General features: G+C 36.3%; 1 protein-coding gene and 1 long non-coding RNA gene across 2 annotated transcripts in view; one reads left to right on the forward strand and one right to left on the reverse strand.

Moving 5' to 3' along the window:
• Window positions 1-26,862, forward strand: part of LOC106092674 (microtubule-associated protein futsch) — a 379,860-nt gene that overhangs the window by 58,426 nt on the left and 294,572 nt on the right. The window contains exon 2 of the mRNA XM_059366947.1: window positions 19,845-19,914. The gene's annotated coding sequence lies outside the window, so the exon portion shown is untranslated. The remainder of the gene's footprint in view (window positions 1-19,844; window positions 19,915-26,862) is intronic.
• The window catches only part of LOC131996848 (uncharacterized), a 334,069-nt gene continuing 331,115 nt past the window's right edge, over window positions 23,909-26,862 (reverse strand). Inside the window, exon 7 of the long non-coding RNA XR_009398040.1 lies at window positions 23,909-24,300. This is a non-coding gene — a long non-coding RNA (uncharacterized LOC131996848). The remainder of the gene's footprint in view (window positions 24,301-26,862) is intronic.

Here is a 26,862-nt window from a genome sequence, read left to right on the forward strand (position 1 = left end):
TTTTTTTTAATAAGTCTACAAAAGACAATTGGAATAAAAACATATTAAACTAATGATGCAGTAGTGCTTGTGTGATATATATGTACACAATTTCATTGTTTTTAAAGAAAAAAATAGTATTTATTGGAACAAAAAGGGCCATTTTACAGCTGAACACAAAAAATTAAACAAAAAAGTATTCATCATTGCAAAAAAACAAAAAAGTAAATAACATAATTTAAAAAAATTAATACTTTGTTATTCGACCACCGCGTCTTATAACTTCTTTTAAACGGTTTGACATCGATTGGACTAATTTAGCGGTTATATTTTGGTCTATATTAGTCCATTCCTCCATTATCACCTGTTGCATTTTACTCTTGCTCGAAAAATTGCGCGTTCTCAATTTGCGTTCGAGATGTTCCCAAAGATGTTCAATTGGGTTCAAGTCGGGACTTTGAGGAGGAGTTTTAATGACTTTGGGGCAGTTATACAGCATCCACATCTTGGTATTTAAAGCAGAATGTTTGGGGTCATTATCTTGATAATATTGAAAGTTATTACCAAGCCCAAGTTTTACAGCACTATCTTTTAAATTCCTCTTTAAAATGTCAATGTAATACTTATGATCCATTACTCCATTAATAATTTCAGGATTTCCCGCTCCTGAAGCCACCATACACCCCCAAACCATTAAACCACCTCCACCATGTTTTACAGTAGCAACTGTGTTTCGTTCTTCAAGCTCTGTATTTGGTTTTCTGTACACTATGACCTTTCCATCGCACCCAAAAAGATTAAACTTGCTCTCGTCTGCAAAAATGACTGTTTTCCAAAATGATTCGGGCTGTTTTACATACATTTTTGCGAAGTTTAGCCTTTACACTCGGTTTATTTTATTTATAAAGGGCTTCTTACGTGCAGTTCTTCCTCTGTAACTATGCCTTTTGAGTGTATTTCGAATTGTTTGTGTAGTAACTTCCTTCCCTAAATATTCCATAGTGTTTTTACGAAGAATGGTCGCATTTGTCTTCGGAGTTTTCTGAACTAGCCAACGCACATCTCCAACTGAAAGTGCTTTTGGTCGACCAGATCTTGGTTTATTGTCAACAGTTTTCGTTTCTGTCCACTTTCTGATGATGGATTGTATAGTAGATCGTGGTCTATTTAATATTTCACTGATAGTTTTTTGAGTTAAACCATTCCTGTGGTGTTTTATTATCAAAACTTTTACCTCATCAGAAACCTCGTTTTGCTTACGACCCATTTTGACAAAAACTATATTTTCAATGAAATTAAATATTTGCTGTCAAGGGCAAAGCCTCCTTTACTAAATAAAACAGAAAAGGGGGATTCCCAAATAATATTTGAATTTGACTTTGATGATAGCACATCAATGATGAATACTTTTTTTGTTCTGTTTTTGGTGTTATTATATAAAATTGCATTTTTTGCGCTAATTAAATTTATTTTTTGAATTTATTTTAAAACATATTACGAAAAATAAACTATTGCATAAAACTGCATTATTTGTTTACTTTAAATTTTCTTCAATTACCCAAAATAAGTGAATTTATTATCAATTTTGCTAATGATGAATACTTTTTTTGACCGCTGTAATTCTTACACGAATTGACTGAAATTTTACACAATGACTTATACTATGGTCTCAAACATTCAATTCAATTATGGTCCGAATCGGACAATAATTTGATATAGGTACAATATTATGACAATTCTTTTCTTTTATCCTTTGTTTGGGAAAAGAACTAGACAAATGCGATACATGGTGGAGGGCATATAAGATTCGTCCCGTCCGAACTAAGCACGTTTTCACTTGTTTTCATTTATATTATATTAATCAAACATCACCGAGCTGGCCTAGCATTTATAGATAACAAATATATACTGAGCATCTTTCTCTTTGACACCATGTCTGAAATCCCACGTGATCTGTCAAATACTAATGCATGAAAATCCTAACCTCAAAAAAATCACCCTATATATAAAATATAAGCGAATATACTTTAATATGCTGACAGAGCAAGCCGAAAATGCAGCTAATATTGGAAACATGCGTGGTGTCTACGAGCCAGTAAAATAAATGAGCGGCAGTAATATAAGGCCAACGGCAATACTAAAAGATGACGACGGATCGAAATTAACAACGCCCGAACAGCAATTAGAGCGATGGCGCGGTTTCTTCATCTCCGTAGGACCAGCAACGTAAGCTCCGACCTTCCTATCCCCCTGTGCACTGAAACCCACGCAGGGCTATATCTACGGCCCACTCACCTGCGAAGAAATTGAGGCCGTTATGGTCTCACTCAAAAACGGCAAATCAGTCGGCCCTGATAATATACCTGCTGAACTGTTGCGGTTTGGGCATACCCCATAGCTCAAGCTTTCACCTCAATAATCAGGGAGGCCTGGGATAGAAATGCTGTCCCCACGGAATGCAAGAAGCGGATCATGGTCACAATCCCAAAGAAGGGCGATCTTGCTCAGTGTAAGAAATGGAGGTGGATAGCAAGCCTTCTTCTGCAACGTATTTCGCCTGCACTTGACAGCATTTTGAGGAAGAAATAGGCAGATTTTCGGCCACCGGCCGACCACATTAACTTAATACACACCTATACCTTTTATTCATTGACTTTGAGCGTCCTATTGAGACAGTTTCACGAAGTTCAATGTGGAGCGCGCTGTTGAAAAGAGGCATCCAAGAAACTAACGCTGAGGCACCCTGTGGCATAGGCTGGGGTATAAACTTCCTCGGAGACATCGACTAAGCGGATGATATATGCCTCTTTGCGCATCGCTTGGAGCACATAAAGGCGAGAATAAACATAGCATAACCAAATTGATGAGGATAGGAACATCAAATCAGACACCGTTGACAACTTCTACTATCTTGGCAGCAAAATAACAAAGGGCGGAGGATCAGAGGCAGACATTCGCGTACGTATTTGATGATGCAGTGACATCTCACATAATACAAAAGTCAGAATCTTCAACAGTAGTGTGAAATCTATTTTATTATTTATTTGTACAACTTGGAGCTTGACACAAGCTACTACCCGTAAAGTCCAAGTTTTCATAGATCGCTGCATATGACAAATGCTTCGAATTTTCTGGCCAAACCGTATTTCAAATGACAAATTGCAAATAAGAACAAACATTTCCCCTGTCGGTGTATAAATCCGGAAGAGAAAATAGACTTAGTTGGGTCATATCCTACACCGACCCTGCGATGATATAGCGAGAAATGTCCTGGACTGGAACCTGCAAGGAGAGCGAGGGAGGGGACGGCCACCACTACAAAAGCCACACATTTACTGAGTTATCATCAGTAATGAAAGAAAAATTTAATTGGTTTGCCCGTAGCAATATTATATTAAATCTAGATTTAAAGGTATGTTGACATACTGCGATATTTTTAAGACTACTTGGTAAAACATTCCTTAGTCTTGACAAGCGTTACAAAAAATCTTTAAAATACAATATGATTAAAACTTTTAATAAGGATTTGCGAATTCCGGGTTGAAAATGATAAGTTGAAATTATTATCACTTTTTGATAAAAGTATGTCATGATCAACAGAATCAAAACACCATAGTACCAAATCTCTTATCACCAAGCCTACTGATGGTATTCGGCTTTCCCCAGCTTTGCTGAGGTTAAGTGCGGCAAGTATGCAGGGATTGCCTTTATCAACAGCACATAAAGTCTATCCCTGCATACTTGCCGCACTTGAAAATGTAGGAAAATATAGTTTGGACGAAAATCTGTACAACCTTGTCCGATAGCATCTTTTTTCCGCAAAGCCTAGAACTGACTTCGACTTTTCGCCCGAACAAACGTCAAAACACATTATAAAACAAGTAAAAGCGTGCTAAGTTCGGCCGGGCCGAATCTTATATACCCTCCACCATGGATCTCATTTGTCGAGTTCTATCTGTATCGCTGTATCTCTTTTTAGACAAACAAAGAATAATGAATAAGAACTGTTATGATCTTGGAGCTATGTTAGAGTTATAGTCCGATTCGGACCATAAATGAATTCAATGCTGAACATTGTAGAAGTCTTTGTAAAATATTTCAAGCCATTCGCATAAGAATTGCGCCTTGTAGGGGCTCAAGAAGCAAAATCAGGAGATCGGTTTATATGAAAGCTGTTTCAAGCAATAGATCGATTCAGACCATATTGGACACGTATGTTGTAGCTCATGGAAGAAGCCGTTGTACAAAATGTTTGCCAAATCGGATGAAAATTGCGCCCTCTAGAGGCTCCAGAAGTCAAAATCCCAGATCGGTTTATATGGCAGCTATGCCAAATTATGTACCGATTTGCCCCATACCTAGCACAGTTGTTGAAGGTAATAACAAAACACGTCATGCAAAATTTCAGCCAAATCGGATGAGAATTACGCCCTCTAGCAGCTCAACCAGGGTATGAACCAATTTGAATCATACTCAACACAGTTGTTGGAAGTGATACCAAAACACCACTTGCAAAATTACAGCCAAATCGGATAAGAATTGCGCCCTCTAAAAGCTGAAGAAGTCAAGACCCCAGATCGGTTTATATGGCAGCTATATCAGGTTATGAACTGATTTAAACCATACTTAGCCCAGTTGTTTGAAGTGATACCTAAACACCATGTGCAAAATTTCAGTCAAATCGGACGAGAATTTCGTCATCTACAGGCTCAAGAAGTCAAGACCCAAGAGCGGTTTATATGGCAGCTTTATCAAAACATGGACCGATTTGACCCATTAACAATCCCAACCGACCTACACTAATAAGAAGTATTTGTGCAAAATTTGAATCGTCTAGCTTTACTCCTTCGAATGTTAGCGTGCTTTCGACAGACAGACAGACGGACATGGCTAGATCGACTTAGAACGTCTCAGATAAATATTTCGATCAATTACAAACGGAATGACGCAATTAGTATACCCCCATCCTGTGGTGGAAGGGAGGAAAACTTCTTGGAGTGTTTTAGAGTTTTCTTTTTGCAGCGTTTTTAAATTTTTTTCTTTTTTTTATAGTTTTCTGGGGTCGTGATTTTTAGAGCCTCTAAAGTGCGCAAATATTATCCGATTTAGCAAAAATTCTGAATGAAGTGTTTTGTTTCGTCTTTCAACAACTATGCCAAGTATGGTCTAAATCGGTTTATAACCTGATATAGCTGCCATATAAGTATCTGTGATCGTAAATTTTTGAGCCTCCAGAGTGCGCAATTATTATCCGATTTAACTGAAATTTTGAATGGAAGTATGGTCTAAATTGGTTTACAACCTGATATAGCTCCCATGTAAACCGATCTCCCTATTCTTATCCGATTTGGCTGAAATTTTGCTCAATGACTTCCACTATGGTCTCCAACATCCAAACCAAGTAAGACCTTAATCGGTCCATAACATGATATAGCTTAATAGCATTGCAAATTTTATCCGTCATCCTTTGTATGACTATAAAGAGATACCGAACCAGTGCTTCCCGGTGGTTTTGGTTACAAATTAGACCGATATGGCCCATTTCCAATCCCAACCGACCTACACTAATAATAAGTATTTGTTCAAAATTTCAAGCGCCCAGCTTTTTTCCTTCGAAAGTTTGTGTGCTTTCGACAGACGGACATACGAGTTCTTTTCCCGGTATCTCTTTTTAGGCAAACATATGATAAAAGGAAAGAAGTGCTATGACATTGGAGCAATAATATCAAGTTATCGTCCGAGTGGCATCCAAATTAAAAAAAAAGTTGTCAAAATCGTCACATTTTTTTGAAAAAACATCATAAAATCGTCACACATAAAAGTTGATTAATACATTCCGATCTCTCGATTTTCGATGGCAAGAAAACGATTAGGGGTTAAAATATTTGGGTGTGCTTGAATTTTTTTTTTTTTGTTATTTCCACTAAAACCTATTTATGGTCGCTACTAAAGGGTGATTTTTTTGAGGTTAGGATTTTCATGCATTAGTATTTGACAGATCACGTGGGATTTCAGACATGGTGTCAAAGAGAAAGATGCTCAGTATGCTTTGACATTTCATCATGAATAGACTTACTAACGAGCAACGCTTGCAAATCATTGAATTTTATTACCAAAATCAGTGTTCGGTTCGAAATGTGTTCATTCACCGTAACGTTGCGTCCAACAGCATCTTTGAAAAAATACGGTCCAATGATTCCACCAGCGTACAAACCACACCAAACAGTGCATTTTTCGGGATGCATGGGCAGTTGTTGAACGGCTTCTGGTTGCTCTTCACTCCAAATGCGGCAATTTTGCTTATTTACGTAGCCATTCAACCAGAAATGAGCCTCATCGCTGAACAAAATTTGTCAAAATTTGAACACATTTCGAACCGAACACTGATTTTGGTAATAAAATTCAATGATTTGCAAGCGTTGCTCGTTAGTAAGTCTATTCATGATGAAATGTCAAAGCATACTGAGCATCTTTCTCTTTGACACCATGTCTGAAATCCCACGTGATCTGTCAAATACTAATGCATGAAAATCGTAACCTCAAAAAAATCACCCTTTATTATCCAAAGACATAATTTTATAAAATTTTTCTTACGAAATCACTTCGAAGAAATCTTTTCTAAAAGCAAAATGCATGATAAGTTCTTCAAAAATTTTTTTTCTAAAGAGAAAATTTGAATGAAGTTTTCTCTTCAAAAAAATTTATGAAGAAGTTTTTTCTAAAAAACAAAATTTCAGAAAATGTTGTTAAAAGGCAAAATATCAAATGCAATATAAATTAAATTTTCTATGACAAAATTTTAAAGAAATTTTCTATCAAGACATAAATTTAATTTTTTCTAAGACAAAAATTTTATAAAATGTTCTCTAAAGACAAAATTTTAATGAAATTTTCTCTGAAGACAGTATTTTGATGAAAATCCTCAAAGACAACATTTTATTAAAATTTCTCTAAACACAAAATTTTAATAAATTTTTCTCTAAAATCAAAAATTTTTTAAAATTTTAATGAAATTTTCTATGAAGACAGTATTTTAATTAAGATTTCCCAAAGCCAACATTTTAATAAAATTTTCGTTAAAAACAAAAGACCTATTTCAAATTCACACTAAGTTTTGTGAATACCGGTGTAGAACTTTATCCTATCTTCAAGAATTTTATTAAGAATTTTTTCTTTGTTTAAGTAGTAGTATTATAGTCATAAATGTTAAAAACTAAATTAAATGTTATAGCAGATAAAGGTAGCTACCAACAAATACAAAATGCCAACTGCCGAAGCCCTAACATCTGCTAATAAAACACACCCATGGTAGTATAAATACGAACTTGACGCCACCTTCCTCGAACGAAGCTAAAGAGGAAATACAATAAAACACACCCTCACACCCTCGTCCTCATATACATGCCACCAACAAATCATAGAGGGGGCAACACAAAAAACATCGACATTGCCATCAGCTGCTGAGCAAACCAACAAACATAACAAAGAGCGAGTGAGGAGAATTCTCTCGAGTGTTTGCTTAAAAATGCTGAATTCCTGTTCATTTTGATGAATTTGAGGCGTATCTTGCTAGGGCGTGGTGGATGATATGCGACCTTGGGTGTGTTTGTTCCGCTAGTTGATGATGATGATGGCTGGCTTGCTGACTGAATGGCTGGGTTGGCTTGCTGGATGACAGTATTCTCCCCCCGCAAGGCAACGGCTCTTGACAAATCAATGAATGAAAACGTGCGGTGGGTTTGTTCTCGATTTGCATTATATCTTAAAATAAAATAGGAGGGTTAAAGGGATAGGCTCGCTCACACAAAGAATACGCAGCAAATCGCTTAAAGCGCAGCGCGCACAGAAACGTGGTTTCACATGGAAAATGAGAGGGTGTTTTTTTGCTGGGCCATCGCCGTGTGGCTAGCAACAATTTATCAAGACAATGGTCGAGTATGAATGTCGGCTCGGCTGAGTGGGAGTGTTTGGCTGGTTTATTGTGCTTTTTATTCATCTCTTTCTGATTTTCTTCTACTCCTGTTCTAATTGCTCTGTTTATTATTCGGGAGGTGTCAATAATTGTGGTTAAGAATGAGTGTTATGAGAGTTGTTCTAATTGATATTTGAAATATTTTAGATTTAAGAAGGAAACTCTTCTGTTCTGCTTTCGGAATAGTTGTGAAAATTAATTTGTTTGATATTATGGGAAAATAAATTTTAGTTTTAAATGCGTCGCGTTGAAAAATGACACTCTGCAAACAAATGTAAAAAAAAATTAACTCGTAAAAGTTGAAAAATTTTAACTTTTATGACTAAAAATTTTATTTACGTGTGGCTGCACAAATGACGCTCGCTTTGCTTTGTGTTTGGAGTGCGGCTGTGCCGAAATTTAGATACCCACCACCATTGATGCATTCATTATCCTACCTAATTATAAATACACTCAGAAAAACAAGTTTGCTGAAATAAGCAAACACTGTCTGCTGATTTTAAATTCAAAATTTATATTCTTTGAGGGAAATACATCAGGATTCACTAATAGAAGGTTAAAAACATGAAGTAGATAGGTCCCATGAACATTATTAAGGATGTCAAATCTACCGATTGAAAGTGTAATCAAAAAGGAAAATACGTAAACAAAGCATGAATGTAAGAAGAGAACAAGTTGACATCCTCAATGCCAAGTATTGCCAAAAATTAAAAAAAAATTGTATGTCGGCTAATCGCTTGGCTTAACATTTATTCAGTGAATCCTGGATATACATACATATTTTTTTACACTTGTAAATACATAAAGTGCACAGGCCCCATCAACATCATTAAGGTTGTCAAATCTGTCCATCAAACAGGAGAAAACGTAAACAAAGACTTCATGTAAAAACAGAACAAGTTGACATCCCCATTGCCAAGTACTGCCAAAGATTGAAGAAAAAAATGCCGAAATGAAAACATTTTTGTTTTTTTTTTATTTAAATAATTATTTATTTTAGCATTTTACAGCCGGTTAAGAGTTTTGATTACTTTGGGCATTTTTTTACGAAAGAAAAATCTCTCAACAATTTTATTGCTCTGCTAATGCCCACACAAGGATTCACTGATTTGTGAATCCTGTGCCCACTTTGTCATAGATTCTGGTTTTGTAGCTCATTCTTACTTATATCGATAGTTTATGGAAAACCATATGAAATGTAAAGAGCTACTGAGATACATATCTCCAGTTGCCTATTGGCCAATATCTCATTCAAGAACTTCCTCTCTGGCTGACTGTTCCAAAATTTCTTTTGGTCTACCTAAGAGAAACACACATCTCCATTTGCCTACTGGTCAATATATCATTTAAGAAACTTCCTTAAATCTGCATGTGCCAACATTTTTTGGTTTTTCTGAAATTTTGCCTTTTAACACAACAACAATACATCTCTCGTGTGCAATAAAGTAGAACAACAACAGTGCAAAGATATTTTAAACAGGGAAATGCCGCATATGTGATTTATACCTATTTGATATTTATGACGCATAAGTGCTGTACAATAACGATGGCTCTTTTTACTATATTATAAACGCAGCGCACATGCGCCAGTTCCCAAAAATCTTTTACAAACAGCATGTGCAAAAAACATCAACTACAAAAGTATAATATAAGTGACGGTGCGTGACCAAAACCAATTTTTTCTCATTTTCTTTCCAAATAATGTCGCTTTTATTTAATTTTTTTTTGACAAATCTAACAGCAGTCATTTTTAGCAAACAACAGACTTTCAGCATTAGGCCTGTTGTTCTGAAATTGCAAAACTACTGCTGTAATGGTAGCAAAATTAACTACTAACAGTCAGCAGACAGTGTTTGCTATTTTCAGCAGACTTTTTCTATGAGTGTACATTAATATGGTGCGATCTAGACCATATTAGGTTCGCCTAAATCTAGCAACAGATACGGCTTTTATAGACTCATAAATTAGCAGATCGGTCTATGTGGCAAATGCAAATTTGACCATCAACATTCCACTAGGGACAAGGGTTGCGCGTACCTCCCATATATCCATGGGTGCTGTCTGGTTCATTGATACGGGACCTCCTTTTTTACAGGTTAGTCCGAACTTCTCCCTTTTTTAGGACAGGTTTTTACATGGCAAAGTACCTCACAAATGTCGCTGTGTGACTTCTTTCACAGCGAAAATGCCTATGAAATTATTGCCAAATCCGACGGACTCTTTTTCTTTGTCAGAACAGAAACAAAAGCAAAAAAAAAAACACACAACAGAAACAAAAGTATTGAAGCAGAGTTGATTCAATCCATTTATCCTAATGCAGCAACATGCCGGAATGTGTTCGCACTATCTTCGTCACGATTTTTTATAATGCGTTTTGACAGTTGTTCGTGTGAAAAGTCAAAGTCAGTACTAGGCTATAGGGATAATCACCGCAGACAATTTTTTTCTGATGTTCTCGCCATGATTCAAGCTGATCGTGTCGTAGGCAGACATGTTAGCTTTGCACTACGGTGGCCTTCCGGTATACATATATGACAGCTGCATCTAAATAGCATCCGAGGGGGACCATATTTGGTGCGGATTTCAAAGCGCTTAATACAGCTCCCGATTTAGCTGAAATGTTGCACAATGGTTTCTATGTATTATTACTTTCAACATCTAAACGCACCCAAGCATGATACGAAGCGATCTATGTAAAAACTTCTCCCCAAAGAGGTGTCACACTGCTGTCGTTCGACTCGGCTATAATCAGTCAGCAGTCCTTGATATGTGAGAAGTTTACCCCTGTTCCTTAATGAATGTTCACGGGTAAATTTGCATTATTAACTAGAAGACAGGGTTATTTGAGCCCGATTTTGTTTATTGTAGGACACTTTCTCACATTCTTCCCTTTGTCTTTCTGTCCAATAAGTACACCTCTACACGTATGGCTTGAACATAAACTGTTATAATCTACTAGGGCGATAGACATAATTTTATTGAAGGATAGGTTCTTTATTTTAATATGTAATTCGAAAATAAATAAATTTTACTTACAGATTACCTACCTATGTCTCAATGATTTGACGAATCTATTACACCAAAGAATGATATCAACCCTATGTTTGCATGAACTTTTTGTCTTTTATAGAAATTTTTTTGTGTGCGCAAGTAGGTGTGTACGCATCTTTCTTGAAGGAAATTCCTCAAGGAATTCTTGTAGTAACTAATGGAATGGATGGGCTTTCCTTAGATTTGTCGATTTAAACTTTCACAGATCCATATGATAAAATTTAGGATGGGTGTTGATATTTAACTTTTGTGATAGTAGGATGGACGACTTAATAGGAATTAGAAAGAGAAGGCATGAAGTCAAACGAATCAAAAACGATTTAATGGACTTTAACCATCATAAGAGGGCGTCTGTGTACATGTACGTACGTTTTCTTTAAAGCAGCGCCAATTCAACACAATATGACCGTGAATTTGTTGAGCAACATCACTCCCCCCCAATGATGGTGGGTGTCGGTTTGTTAGTTCCTGGTGTGGCCAACTTAGGGTATGGTTTGTTAGTTTTATACATGCGCACACATAAATTAAACCGACAGAGGCAGCAACAACAAGAGCAACAGCAACGAGGACCTAACAATTAAGCAATTAAAACTTTTTCCAAGCCACCCACCTTTTGTGGTAATAAAATAAATTGGATTCCTTGTTGTCGTCGCTCCAGCGGGGGTGCGACGACGTTTGTTGCCTGTGCGACCCGCAGGGCATTCATTAGTAAAATTGCATAGGTTTGTGTCTATGTGCATGGCGGACGGATGGAATGTGTTGTGTCAGGATTTTAATTAAGAAGATGTTTATGTACTAGGTTCGAAGAAGCGTCGCAGGCAAAAGCGTAGGTTGATCTCTTTTTATATTTTTGCTAATGAAGAAGCGTTGTTGCTTCGCTTTTTTGTTGTTGTACCAGTATATGGATGTTCTTGTTGTTGGTGCAGATGCCTCTGCTTAAAATTCACTAATTGGCAAAAGTGGTCTTGGTGCAGTCAACAAGCAGTATCTCGACGCACAAGAACGAGCATTGTAGATGTGTGGGAGGAGTATTCAACCAGTTGGGTGGCAAATGTGCTAAAACAAGAGCAGAGCAGAGGCGAGGGTTTCAGTTGCTGCAACTAGTTATTAATTAAATATATATCTAGGTCTCTATATGACAATGAAAATGATGCACCCATTTCGGTTTCGGCAAATGTAAAGTCCTTTGACAAGTGTATCGATAGTAATTTGACATAACGTTAGCGCCGCCATAGTGCCATTTCTTTTGATTAAAATTTGGATATGAGGTCAATATAATTATGTCGGAGATATTTGACTTGGATCTTGGCTCTTTCGGCAGTCAACTTGAATGATCACCTTATTTCGGTTTAGTTGTAATAGGCTTCGATTAAAACATTTACGGCCTTGTTCACAGAACTTAATGAAGCCTTAAAATAGGTTGGGTGGTTCAACCAAATATTCCAAAAAATTATTAATAGGCCTTTCAGAGATGTATTTCTATGGAAACCTATCATGGTAGAAATTTATGATTGTATCTGGGAACAGTGCGAGAACTTCTGTGAATTACAACGGATTAAAAGTTAACTCATCCCTCAAGATTTCTGTTGCCAAATAAAAGATATTTGGTATCTTAATTTAAGTTGTGATTTACTAAATCGTTTGTGATTTTTCTAAATTGGAAAAAATCTTCTATTGGTGTGCTGCGTGGTTGTTTGTCACTCAACTGCTCTAACAAAAAACCAATTAAAACATGGATTTGATTCTTCGCCCACGGCAAAAGAATCTAAAAGGTTTTCTTCCCATAGGTGAGTGAACACATTTGTTACTCCTATGACCTATGATTTTGTTCGTAGAGTTTCTGCAAAGAGCCAACACACGAATACAAATGAATCAACAAACTAAAAGTTTGTTCGCTCAATTCGTTCACCCACCAACCAACGAACGAAGACGACGAACAACAACGAAAATTTCAGGGGCCTTTCCCTGTTGCTAATGTATCAGGCCTTCATAACAGCATAGAAAGTGAACCCAAAAATTCAAGCAAATATACAGAAATAATCCCTGCCTACCTCCGTCTTTATTCCTCTTACAACACTAAACTCTTGAATCTGACAGTATTGTTTGTATGAGGGGGCCTGCCTTTGCTTGTTATTGTTCTTGCCAACAGCATCGTCGTCTGTATCAATGAATGAAAGAAAATACAATATGTGCTTTACAATTATAAGCAACAACAACACACAAAAATATAACAGCTATAATTTCTGCAGAGCAACGCCCGCCAAAATATTGTGAGGTTATGTGATGGGAGATAATAAAATGCAAAAAACGGCACTCTAATAAAAACTACCTACCGCACATCCACATCTTTCTTACCACATTTACTTTTGGATGTGAGAGAAGGGGCGGAGAGAAGCCAAACCAAACCATTAGACGTCGATGGGTGGTGTGGCTGTCTCTGTTGTATAAGCCAAAATGAGAGATGGAACGACATGTGGGTAATGAGCACAAGAGAGAGACAGAAAGGCGGCGACAGTCAAAAACGACAGTGTGGGTAAATAAAATGACAACGCTGTATGCCCTAAAAGAGAAAAGAGTCCATTTAGAATTAATATTTGTTTACAAGAATTATTAAAAATTGTGGTTTAATTTTTATTTATTCTATGCATATGTTGCTGCATAGAATTTCGCCATAAGGTATTCCCAGCCACACGTGGTGGGCGCTGTTGCGTTACTAATGTATGGCATAGTACTGTTGGAAGAGACAACAATTTTATTTCATCGTACTTTGTCCATTTCTTTCTTACTTAGGCAATGCCAAGTGTAAAATTTAGTTAATGCAATCGACAATAAATAATTGTTGCCTCTCGCAAATGCTGAGACCCCACACATAAAAACCGTTTTTTATACAAGGACATTGCCATTGTAAAATATGTATGCTCTTAAGCGAATACCACCTACTACCCCAGTTAAATGTTATTATGAAAGCACCCGGTTAATGTGTGCACCTAATAAATAACGTAAATTAAAAAAAAAAAATCATCGACGCCGAATACAAATGACAAATGTTCGAATGAAAGTCGAAGTACTACTTAGAGAAGGGAATGAGAGATAAAACTGACTGGCGGAGTAGAAAAAAAAAGGAATTTAGAACTGAACAATTTGCAAATAACAGAAAAATATGTTTTGATGAATAAAACAAAAAAAGTAGGTAAATCAGGTAAAAAACAAGTAAAAGCGTTTCAAGCTTGGCCAACTCGCTTCTATCATATACAAACACAAAGTAGTGTGTCTAGACAAAAACTATCAAGAAAATAAGTGTAGTTTTTTATATCTCTCCTTAAACTATTATGTCTTTAATTATAATTTTTTTTTCAATCAACCAACACGCCGGGGATGTCCCCCAGTTAAATGTTATTATGAAAGCACCCGGTTAATGTGTGCACCTAATAAATAACGTAAATTTAAAAAAAAATCATCGACACCGAATACAAATGACAAATGTTCGAATGAAAGTCGAAGTACTACTTAGAGAAGGGAATGAGAGATAAAACTGACTGGCGGATTAGGAAAAAAAAAGAAAATTAGAACTGAACAATTTGCAAATAACAGAAAAGGCTTTTTAATCCGGTAAAAATATGTTTTGATGAATAAAACAAAAAAAGTAGGTAAATCAAGTAAAAAACAAGTAAAAGCGTTTCAAGCTTGGCCAACTCGCTTCTATCATATACAAACACAAAGTAGTGTGTCTAGACAAAAAACTATCAAGAAAATAAGTGTAGTTTTTTATATCTCTCCTTAAAATATTATGTCGTTAATTATAATTTTTTTCAATCAACCAACACGCCGGGGATGTCCCCTATATATGCAATGTAATGCGTTGGAGAGGATAGTTAGGGATCGGAGGGGGGAAGAAGGGAGTATTGACATTTGCTTTGCATTTGTGGTTATGGTAAGTAGCGGGAAAGTGGATTCCACATACGAACCGTCCTTGCGAAAAAAGAATTCTCTCGGTAGTGCATGGTCCAATCAGCTGGCCACCGATTACAAACCGGTGCGCGCTTCTAGAAAATCTTGTATTTCTGACAAAAAACCCCAAGTCAGGAATCAGAAGACTAATTTCCGAAGAACACACGAAGAACAACACTCCAGGGATGATTTTGGAATCTTATATACCCTCCACCATCGATAGCATTTCTCAAGTTTTTGCCCGGTATATTTTTATATTGTTGTGGTTGGAGTATTTGAGAGAAAGATTCTTCGTAAAATATATGGACCAGTTTGCGTTAATGGAGAATACAGGAGAATATATGAACCACGAGCTGTGGGATGACGATAGCATAGTTACATGCATCAAAATACAACGGCTGCGTTGGCTAGGTCATGTTACCAGAATGGATGAAGAAGCTCCAGCAAAGAAGTCTTTTGAAGGCAAACACGGTGGTACACGAAAACCGGGAAGACCAAAAGCCCGATGGAAAGATCAAATGGTGGGAGACACCTCGAAGCTTGGAGTCAGAGATTTTAGAATGAGCACATAAGATCGAGGTGCTTGGAACGCTATTCTACGTTCGGCTAGTGGAACAAATGTTCTGTCATAGCCAATTAAAGTAAAGTATATTTTTATAGGCAAACAAAGGACAATGGATAAGAATTGCTATGCTATTGGAGCTAAATCAGGTTATGCGTAAATTCGGGCTGTACATGATTTGGATATATGGAGCAGAAGTCATTGCGGAAAGTTTCAGGGTAGTGCTATAGGTGCTTAAGGAGTTTTATCGGGAGATCGGTTTATATGGGATCCAGCGGATAATGGATCGATTCAGACCATTTTTGGACCGTAGTTTGAAGGTCACAGGAGAAATTACGCAAAATTTCAGCCGTATTAGATAAGAACTGCGCCCTCTAAGGGCTCAAGAAGTGCATTCGGGAGATCGGTTTATATGGGGGCTATATCAGGTATTAGACCTATTCAGGCCATACTTGCCAAGCATGTTGGAGGTCGTAGAAGAGTTCATTGTATAAAGTTTCAGCCAAATCGGAGAAGAATTGCGTTCTCTAGAGGCTCAAGAAGTAGAAATCCGAGATCGGTTTATATGGATGCTATACCAAAACTCCGACCGGTTAAGCCCATTTACAATCCCAACCGCACTGCACTAAGAGGAAGTATTTGTGCAAAATTTCAAGCACTAAGCTTAACTCCTTCGAAAGTTAGCGCGCCTTTGACGGACGGACGCAGATCAATATTTCGATGAGTTACAAATGGAATGACGAAATTAGTATACCCCATCGTATGGAGCAAGGGTATAAAAACGATTAAATAAGAAATGCGAATATGTATAAGCAAATAATGCAAATTTAATAATACAGGTACACACATACATGCAATTTTTTTCGGGCTTTCTTTTATCGATGTTGGTGTTTTTAAAACTTCTTTCCGATGCTCTAATCAACATTCCTAACATATGCATTTCCATATTTTCCGCTTAGCATTTATCTAAATAAAGTTTTTATAAAGGGTGATTTTTTTGAGGTTAGGATTTTCATGCATTAGTATTTGACAGATCACGTGGGATTTCAGACATGGTGTCAAAGAGAAAGATGCTCAGTATGCTTTGACATTTCATCATGAATAGACTTACTAACGAGCAACGCTTGCAAATCATTAAATTTTATTACCAAAATCAGTGTTCGGTTCGAAATGTGTTCAAATTTTGACAAATTTTGTTCAGCGATGAGGCTCATTTCTGGTTGAATGGCTACGTAAATAAGCAAAATTGCCGCATTTGGAGTGAAGAGCAACCAGAAGCCGTTCAAGAACTGCCCATGCATCCCGAAAAATGCACTGTTTGGTGTGGTTTGTACGCTGGTGGAATCATTGGACCGTATTTTTTCAAAGATGCTGTTGGACGCAACGTTACGGTGAATGAACACATTTCGAACCGAACACTGATTTTGGTAATAAAATTCAATGATTTGCAAGCGTTGCTCGTTAGTTAGTCTATTCATGATGAAATGTCAAAGCATACTGAGCATCTTTCTCTTTGACACCATGTCTGAAATCCCACGTGATCTGTCAAATACTAATGCATGAAAATCCTAACCTCAAAAAAAATCACCCTTTACATGGGTAAAACAAAATGCTCCATATGTGTAGCTACTTAATAACCTTATAATATTTATTAGGAGCTAACGTAAGCAGTTTACAAATTAAAAAAATAAAAATAAATAACAAAAAGATATCCACCACAGAATGTACGTAAAACTTTTGGTTTTTTATTTATTTTTAGCATTTTTGGTTAGCTTAGTTAAATGACAATTTTTTATTTTGATTGTAATACAACCAGCCATTCTGTTGCTGTTATTTTCGTTGTATAGAATAACACTTAGTCAACTCCCCCCTTTTGATTTGTTGTCTTGCTTGCGGGTATAACTTATCACTCTCTGTCTCTCTCACTTATCCCCACCTCCCACCACTAAATGGTGGGCACAGTTAATGCTCCCGGCTGCTTTATGAACATATCAGCTGTTGTTTTTATATCGTGGCCTTAGCTATTCTGAGAACCTGATTAACGGCCAGCCGTTTGTACGAACAAGAAAACGAAAGTTTGTTGAGAAACAACAAACATGTGTGACGAAGGCTGACTGTCTGACTAAACGAGTTGCCAGTTCGAACTAAGAAGGCCAGCAGCACGTTTTTTTGGAATTGATATTGAATTGTATGGTCGGTCGGTCGTCGCATGTTTGTTTGTCAAGGCAGCACACAAAAAGTAGCCATATGTGAAATTTCTTGCAAATCTGTCTGACTGTCGCCAACAGCTTTAAGAATTGGAAGCGTTCATCCATCCCCAAGTTTAAAAGCCAGTCAGGCAGATGGGCTAGGGAACTGTGTGTTTATTCAGGGACTAAAATAGAAGGGATGATAAACATATTTGGAGCTTGCGCACCTTACACCACCTACCTCATTAGTAAATTTCTTTTTTGGTGTGGTTGGCGGGAGGAATTGATTGTTATGTCAGGAATTCGTAGAGTTTACATACCAAAGAGAGTATGTACATATATATGTACACGAACATGGGGGTGCTTATTTTACAATTATGTTAAAAATGTGTTAACATCTGCCGCAAAAGATGCGCTCCTAACGTATAAAAATGTGAATATTTATGAAATCTCACAAACCCGGCAAAGGAGGAATGCAATTTTTATTTATTTTGAGAGGGAAGTGCGTTTTTTGATTGGTAACTCGTAACTCAGATTTATTAAAAGTGTACTTAAAACATGTAATCGAAATTAGTGTGAAATCACATTAGAGGATGGCTGTTATGTTTAAAGGCTCTATTACACGGCATGTAGTTGACTTATGACATGTCAAATTAAGCCAATGTTGAGTTCTACATATCGCGTGATACAAACGAGACTAAAATATGAAAATCACTTTTCAAAATAGCACATGTAATTTTTTTCTATTAGATATTAGAGCGTGCTCTCTTCCTTCTGACAAAAACATAAAGAAATCAGCTGTTTTTGTTTTCAGTCGAATGAAAGCAACCTAAATTAAATTGTTTTCATAAATTTATGATTTAACCAACTTTCTCACAACTTTAAAAATTTTTACGCAATAAAAAATCAGCTTTTGCCCAATTTTTTGTAATTTATTAAAGTCAATGAGCAAATAAATGCAAGGTAAATTCTTGTTTTTAGCATATTGGCTCATGTTGGAAAACGCACGCTTTTAATTAATATCAAATTTCCACTCAGTGAAGAACTTGGTGCCGCAATTGAAAATATTTTCACTAATTTTTGCACTATTTATTCATATGGAGTTTCACTGTAAAACAGCGACGGAAAAAATAGGTGCCTTGTGCTTATTCGCTCGGCAGCTTATGCCCTTTTGGCGCGTATGAGCTCTCTTTACACAAGCAGAAATGAAAACAAAACACAAACATTATTCAAAGCATCTGTGGCAATAGTTTGCGGAGGTCGCGTTATTGCTTGTCATTGGCGTTAACATCAACACATATAATGGTGAATTCATGCGAAATCAATTTATTTCTTTTCAGAAACCATTTTTTGCAAATTAAAATTCTTATGCCCATATTCACAAAACTTAAAGTAGCGTTAAAGAAGGCCTATGTGACAGATTTCCTTTATAGAACTGTCAAATAAACCTACTATAAAACTGTTTTTAGTTCTGTGAATACCGATGTTAACACTATTACGTTCAAGTTACACTGATTTTAAACGACACATCTGCTCACCAAAACTTTGTCAAACAAAAGTTTGAAACAACGTTTATAAAAAAAATTTTTAACCAGTTAAGCCACAATTAGAAAGCCATGACATAATAATCAGGTTGAGTGTAGCGTAAACAGCTGAGTAAAATTTTTTCTCGCGAAGTGCACTATCTGTAAATTAGTTTTGGTTGTGTGTGTATTATAATTAAGAACGAAAGCACAAAGAAATAACAAAAAATGGTGCGAATTTGCAACATACATAAAATCAGAATTGCACTAATCACTGATTTTGACAGATAGTGCACTCAATATTTTGTTGTGGGACAACTGCCACTACCTGGAAATCAATATATCTTGTAAAAACCCAGATTTGAATGAAGTTAATAAAGTAATTATTTCGAACCATTTTGGCATTGGTCGCATTGAAATTTTATTTCGAGTGTAGTGTAAAAATTTTTACTCACGCATACCTATTCAAAATATGTGCCTACCTCAGCTGGAAAATTATTTTTTTTTAACTATTGTTTATATGATTATGATTGTTTATAGTACATAAAAGTATATGAAAACAAACAATTTCAACGAATTTAATTTATTAAATTTTATTATTTTAACCTTTTAATTAACAGATTGGGGATTATTGCTGGACTCTGATTTTTAACATGGCTGATAAAATCATAAAAGTTGCAAACATTCAGGGTGAGGATAAACTATGAGGTTTATTTACATATATGTAGGTATGTAAGTTATGACCTAACAAATAATAATTTGTGATTTGTAGCAATTCGTGAGAGTAAATATATTTTAATTTAATTTTCCATAAATAAATCGAAAAATTTCTAATTGTGGACTCATGGCCTACTTACGGCCATAATTTAAAATATTTAAAAAATTCTCTAGGCCCATATACTTATAAGCAAGTTTTGTCTAAGCTTTTTCGATGAAACCATATTGTTATATTTCACTGGGTATTGCCTAAAACAACCCACTGTTCCCAGAAAATCTTTTATACTCTCATCCCCAATGTGCACAGCGATGAATGCTGTGAATATACAAGAAATGAAAAACAAAATGTCTCCCAAGTATGCTATTTTGAGTATCTGGGCGCCTGTTGTTTTGTGACTTACATGACGCGATTTCGACACTACATGGTGACTTTTCGTTGCGGCAGGCAGGCAATCAAAAAAACCCCATCAGCAACAACAATTGAACAGAATGGAGCAAACGTACACCACCACTACCTATAGCAAGCAACAACTTCCCCCAATGTTCGTTCATTTGTGAACAGGGACCATATGCTGCTAATAAACAGGGTTGCCTAACAAAAAAGAAATAAAACAAAAAAATCATAAATATACTAGCTGCAGCTTAAAATTGTATCAATCAACTTGAAATCGTAAAATTTCCGATGAACTTTCACTGTTACTCAGTTTTTGGTTTAATGATAGTAAAAATAATAATGAAACTTAGTTTTAAGTTTTACAACATATTCTGATTTGTCAGAAAAGCTTTAGTTGGCATCTCTGACTCTTAACAACCCATTATGGTGTCTCACACTTCCACGTCCCCAACCCTACATTATAAGCTACTCGATTGCCAGCGTCAGCAATGAACAATGTTTTGGCCAATCAGAAATCAAGGCGGCAAACGATAAACACTCACGCCACCAACTACTGTTTCTGATTGCCTGTCAACTTCGGGTGGATTTTACGCGCGAAACTAAAAACGTACGTACAACAACCGTGATTACCGGTGATGCAACGTGTGGCCGGAATAAAGTCGTCTAAAATATCCATACACCCCTCCCTGTCACGTGTTTGTCGGATGGGAAGGCTTTTTCATTGTATGTCTTCCTTGCTGGCTAGCCGTGCCAGAGCCATGTGGTTGAACAAGTGACACATAGTGTTTGAGGGCGACGAAGGCCGAACAATGTGTACCCTCCGCAATCGATGGAAGAGTTGAATGTGAGAAGCTGATTGGTTAGTTAGTCGAATGGGAAGCATGTTACAAACGCAATGGAATATCATAGTGTCCCATTGAGGGTGTATATACATAAAAACAGTGTTTATAAAGACTTGAGAGGCATTGTTTGTTGCTTGGTTGTTGTTTTTGTTTGCAGTGTTCACAAACGAGATCTATTTATTAGGACTGCAGAAATTTTAGCAGCAAGCATTTTTAAATCAAATGACGCATATGCAGCAACAAATTTGTTGTCTGTGTATAAAAATAAGGCAAACAACAAAAAGCTCTCTTGCTGTACACACACACCCATGCTAGTGTTTGCCATTGACAAACACACAGGGAATTGGTTTTAATACTGTTATTGTTTATTATTATTTCTTCTGCATTGAATCGGTCGTAGGGATGTCGTCAACGAAATTGACAATCGCAGAATCCCGTTTATTTTCGGGAAGATAGTAAAAATTTTTGGGTTTGTGTCCCATTGTTTTTTTTTGAAATAAATTAACTAATTTTTTAAGATTCTAAATTTTGGATAGAGGTTAGGTTGAAAAGAGGGTGCATATATTAATCCGCCCGTGGCACTATGGACATAAATACTTAAAGAAAATCTATGTTAGGAATTCCGTGCTACTTACAAAATCCTTGTTTTCCATACCTCACCCCTAAGTTGGTCCATGTCTGGTATAGTGGACCGGTGTCTGTTAGCCGCAAAAGCCGGGCAATGACATAGGAAATGTTTCAGCGTTTAATCATCTTCCCCACATGCCCTACACATGCTATCACTTGCCGCACCGATTTTGCATTAGTGAGCTCGCAGTCCTATGTGAACCGTTATTATACCGAAAGTCACACTGATTTACTTCTTACTTCCTTTCAGTAATAGCCTCGTCTTCTCACGATCCCGATTTTCCCATAGAATTTTGGCCGTCCTATCGACCGTTTCGCTGTTTCACAGCGTTACATGCACGTTCGATGACCATTCGGATTAACCAAGTTTATTGACCGCAATTCTATAGCCTTCACTGCCAAATCGTCTGCTTTCATTCCCCCTTACCCCCTTCGAATAGAATTAATCGATAACGGATGCCATCATCAAAAAAATGCGAAACTCGATAGAAATAAGTCGATTACGGATGCGGGAGTTAGGCCCCAGGGCTGTACGGCGGGTGAACAATGACCCGTTTTGGCCCGTCAAAAAAGATTTGTTTTCTCTTTTTCGTTTTTCGAATTTTTTCCAAGACTTCATGTAATAAAATTGTGGTGTACCACCATTGTACCACTTGATTCGAAGTGCTTCCTCCACTAAAAACTTTCGTTGGATTTGGCTCGACTCACGCAGATTCACTATTCGCCGCCTGTGCCGATCTTATAAACTTATATTTTGATTCCAACGAGAACAAACCTTTTCTACGGCAGTATGTTCATGCAATATCGAATGTATGCTGGCCAAGGATGCCTCGAACTCAAGGTATTTCACATGACAATATTGCATTATAAATTCACGTACGGCTGCTCTCTGGTACAAAGGTAATTTCTGAAAAACCTTCAAGGAGATTGACATTAGGCGATCGCCAACCACGATTGAATTCATTCATGGGTGCTTAGGTTCATCAATGCACTGTCGCCAGTTGTGAAAGATGGTCCCACAAAAGTGTTATTTCCATTTTTTTTCTCAAATTGCATTTTTTTTAATTCCATTTTTTTTATCAAATTAATTTGTTCAAGTCCCTGTAAACAACATAAATGATGGTCCAACAAAATGCTCTGAATACGACTATGCTATAAAATGTCAAACATTCCAATGGAAATGTCAAACATTCCAATGGAATTGTCAAACTGCACCTGGCAACACTTGGTGTTTCTTAGGCCAGAAACTTATACAGCAGACTTCGTATAATGCAATAACAAAACTAACAAGAAACCTTTATGCTAATATGTAATGTGGAGCCTTTTACAACAAATTGATTACATGTTGCATACGTTAGATTATTATCTCTCATTTAAAATATTTTTATTGCTTATAATGCATCTTTGCTTAAAATGTCTTTTTTTCTCCAAATCCAGAAAAATTCTTCGAGATAAGAGCAACCCATTTTTGGTTTAATAAAACCCCAAAAACATCTCTGAGCGGAGAAGTATGACTGAGTCTGAAGAAAGCGCAAATTTGAACAAATCTTTACAACGAAACTTAATTAGTTTAAAATAAAATCGTTCTATATTGTTTTTAAAGGACTTAAATAAAAAATATACATTACAAGTTGGCGTTTCATTTCACAAAACACAAATTCCCAAAAATAAAATCCCCAAATCCCATTTTTCCAAAAAAAAAATGTTATCGCAACTGACATCCCTATCTGTGAGTGAGTAACTGACATCGCTGCCTGCAGTGAGCACTTCCCTTTCGAGTCAATGCGTCGGTCTGCGTTTTCTGTTCGCCTGGTACATACTATACTCGATGATACTAACCATACCCGGCCATCGAAATCGAATTTGAGACGGAGACCGGCCGGACAACAACCATTCTAGGAACTTGCCCTAGATGTATTACCAGGCGACAATAATGCCCAGCAGGTCGTCGACCTAATTTGTGTAAACAGTCCATGGGCATTTTGTTGTTGACTTTTTCTCCCATTTCTTTTGTTCCCCCGAAACCTATTCACACACGTGAGACTGTGTTAGTATGTTAATGTGTACACTATACAATAGACATGTTTTAAAATCAAACACAGGGTGACAATATACAGTTTCTTTATTAAAAATACTCATTATTTGTTATTATATGAAGTAATTAATTGAAATAAAGAAAATAAATCAATATCGATATTGGATAAGTGTCTATGACGGTGAGTATCTTGAGTTCTGCCCGGCTGAAATACTCTTTTACAATTTTTTACTTAGGTTACATATTTAAATATATTTTTTTAATATAACTTTTTATTATTTTGAAATTGATTTTTATACTTTTTTCTTTACAAATATAAATATATATATAATATAAATAACTTTTCTTTTTTTTATTTTTCTAGATCTTTGTTACTTGCTTTTTATTTTATTATTTCTACATTCTTTATTCTACATTCCCCCAGGGTGATGTGAATATGAACCATGATAAATCAGCTTCCTCTGAAAATATAAGAGAAGAAAAGACTTTTAATATTAGCATATGTTAACTTAAAAATATAAAGTATGCAAAAATAAGATATATTTTTTTCGATTTTTCACGAATTTTATTTTTATTTTTTGTTTATAGATATAAAATATGAACTTCTTTCGTCTTCGGCCACAAAAAGGAGGCCCCTAAAACTGGAATTAAACAAACAGCTTTTGTTGATATGAAAGAATGTGACCAACATCTTATTGATGTAGGTCCTCAGTTAGTTCACTGGCTTTCGGATTCGATTTCTAGGGTGTCTAGAAGTGTCAGTTTTTATACAATATCACCTTGAAAAATTCGCCTTACACCTCATAAAGTATATATATTTGTGATCGTCTTGACATTCTGAGTCGAACTAGCCATGTCCGTCCGTCTGTCGAAATCACGATAGCGGTCGAACGCGTAAAGCTGGCCGCTTGAAATTTTGCACAGATACTTAATATTGGTGTAGGTCGTTGGGCATTGCAAATGGACCATATCGGTTCAGATTTAGATATAGCTCCCATATAAACCGATCGGTCCAAATCGGTCTATAACTTGGTATATAAATCAATTTGTGTTTGTTTGTCGGTTTGTTTGTTTCCTGAAATTTTCACAGATGAAGCATAATGATCGCGAGGTGAAAATAAGGTACTACATTTTTAGATATCTGAAGGGGGCCCGATCCTCCCCCTTACCCTTATTTTCAGAAACGCCAGGTTTCGGAAATGGGTGGTGCGATTTGAGCGAAATTTTGTGTCCTCCCTTATGATAACCTAAAAACAAAAATTTGGTATCCAAATTTTGGACAGGGTACCTAAAGGGGCCGCCCCAGCCTCAACACTTACCAAATATATATATAGGCCAATCACGACAATATGGGACTCAATTGAAAGGTATTTAAAATAATAAAACGTATCTGTTATCCAATTGTCGGACCCAAAACACATTGTCGGACACAAATAAAAGGTATTGGCGAGTAGAATACGAATCTGATATTCAAATGTGGGACCGAGTTTCTGGGGGTCCAACCCTTCCTCAAACCAATCTTCCCCCCTCCCCCTCCCAAAAAAGGACTTATTTATTGATCATGGCAATATGAGGCTCAAATAATAAATATTTTGAGTGTAGAATGCGTATCTGATATCCAAATGTGGTACCATGCTTGCCAACTATGGAAATATGGGGCTCAAATGATAGGTATTTGGAAGTAGACCACGAATCTGATATCAACATTGGGGACCAACTGTTTAGGGACTTCCCACCTCCTTACAAACACCCAAACAAATGATAATGGATAAAAAATGCCATAATTTTATAAATTCTGAGTAAGAAACGCGGCTTTTGTGCGTTTAATGCTTTCAATAGAAAAATAGGGCTACATGCCAGCTGCATACAAATATGGTCAGACCTGGTCCATGCTCTGTTGGTCTGGAGTTCTTGCATCTCACTATAACGGCGAAAATTGGTAGCAAAAGCGTTTTTCTGGTCCCAACCCCTTAAACCTGGAGATCGCTTCATTCAAATTCGGCACTGCTGTTTATTGAAATCGTGACAAATATACGACTTTTATAAACTCAAGGTATAAAGGATGATACATATATAAACATTAGGCTATCTTTGAATTTACGCAACTCTGGCGAAATTTTCGTTACCATAAGAAATGCATTACCATCCTAAACGAAATTTTCGTTACTGGTACCGTTACCGAAAATATCGCTTGCAGGTACTCAGCTCAAATGAAATTTTCTTTGCGTTACATGGTGACATTATAGGCATTGGTGGATTTTTTCTTGCAACTACGAATGAAAATGTATGTTTTAATAGATTCATGCAGCATAAAATAACGTTATTTGCAAATAAAAACGATTAATTATAGCACATATGTACTTTATTAGCAAAAAATTATAAAAAATCGGCCAAAATTATAAATCGATGTTTGTCGCCATCTTGTATTTTACACAAATATTTTTCAGTGACGACATACATGTCTTAGCTGCAACCGAAAATTCCGCTAGAGGTGCATACTCAGTTATAGCAAGAATTTTTTTGTTACGTTGAGGTATACGCAAAATGTTTTAAAATTGCGTATACGCGGTTTTGAAGAATAACAAATGAATCGTCAGGATGACTGTTTTATGAGTTTTAAAAAAAGGTATAGACAAAATATTCTAAAAATCGCGTGAACGCGTTTTTGAAAAATAACTAATGAATCGTCAGGATGATTGTTTTATGAGCCTTAAAATGTGAAAATGTGTACGCTCTTTTGAAGATTAACCAATGATTCCTCAGGATGATCGTTTCGTTAGTTTAATTTTTTTATCAGTTTTGCAACAAAGAATCGTAAAACGATTGTCGAACAGAGCCGCAGAAGATTCTTTTTTGCAAATAATCATCCGAAATTTCAAAAAATATTGGCAGGGAAAATACTAAATATATCCCTTAGATAAAGCGGCCTCAAATCAAATGGTAAAAGTCTCCAGCACCTCTATAAGAAACTGTTCAGCTCTTATGTAAACCAATTTCATTTTTACACAAAGATCTTTCCTATA

Source organism: Stomoxys calcitrans, chromosome 4 (genome assembly GCF_963082655.1).
Source record: "Stomoxys calcitrans chromosome 4, idStoCalc2.1, whole genome shotgun sequence".
Taxonomy (NCBI): Eukaryota; Metazoa; Arthropoda; class Insecta; order Diptera; family Muscidae; genus Stomoxys; species Stomoxys calcitrans.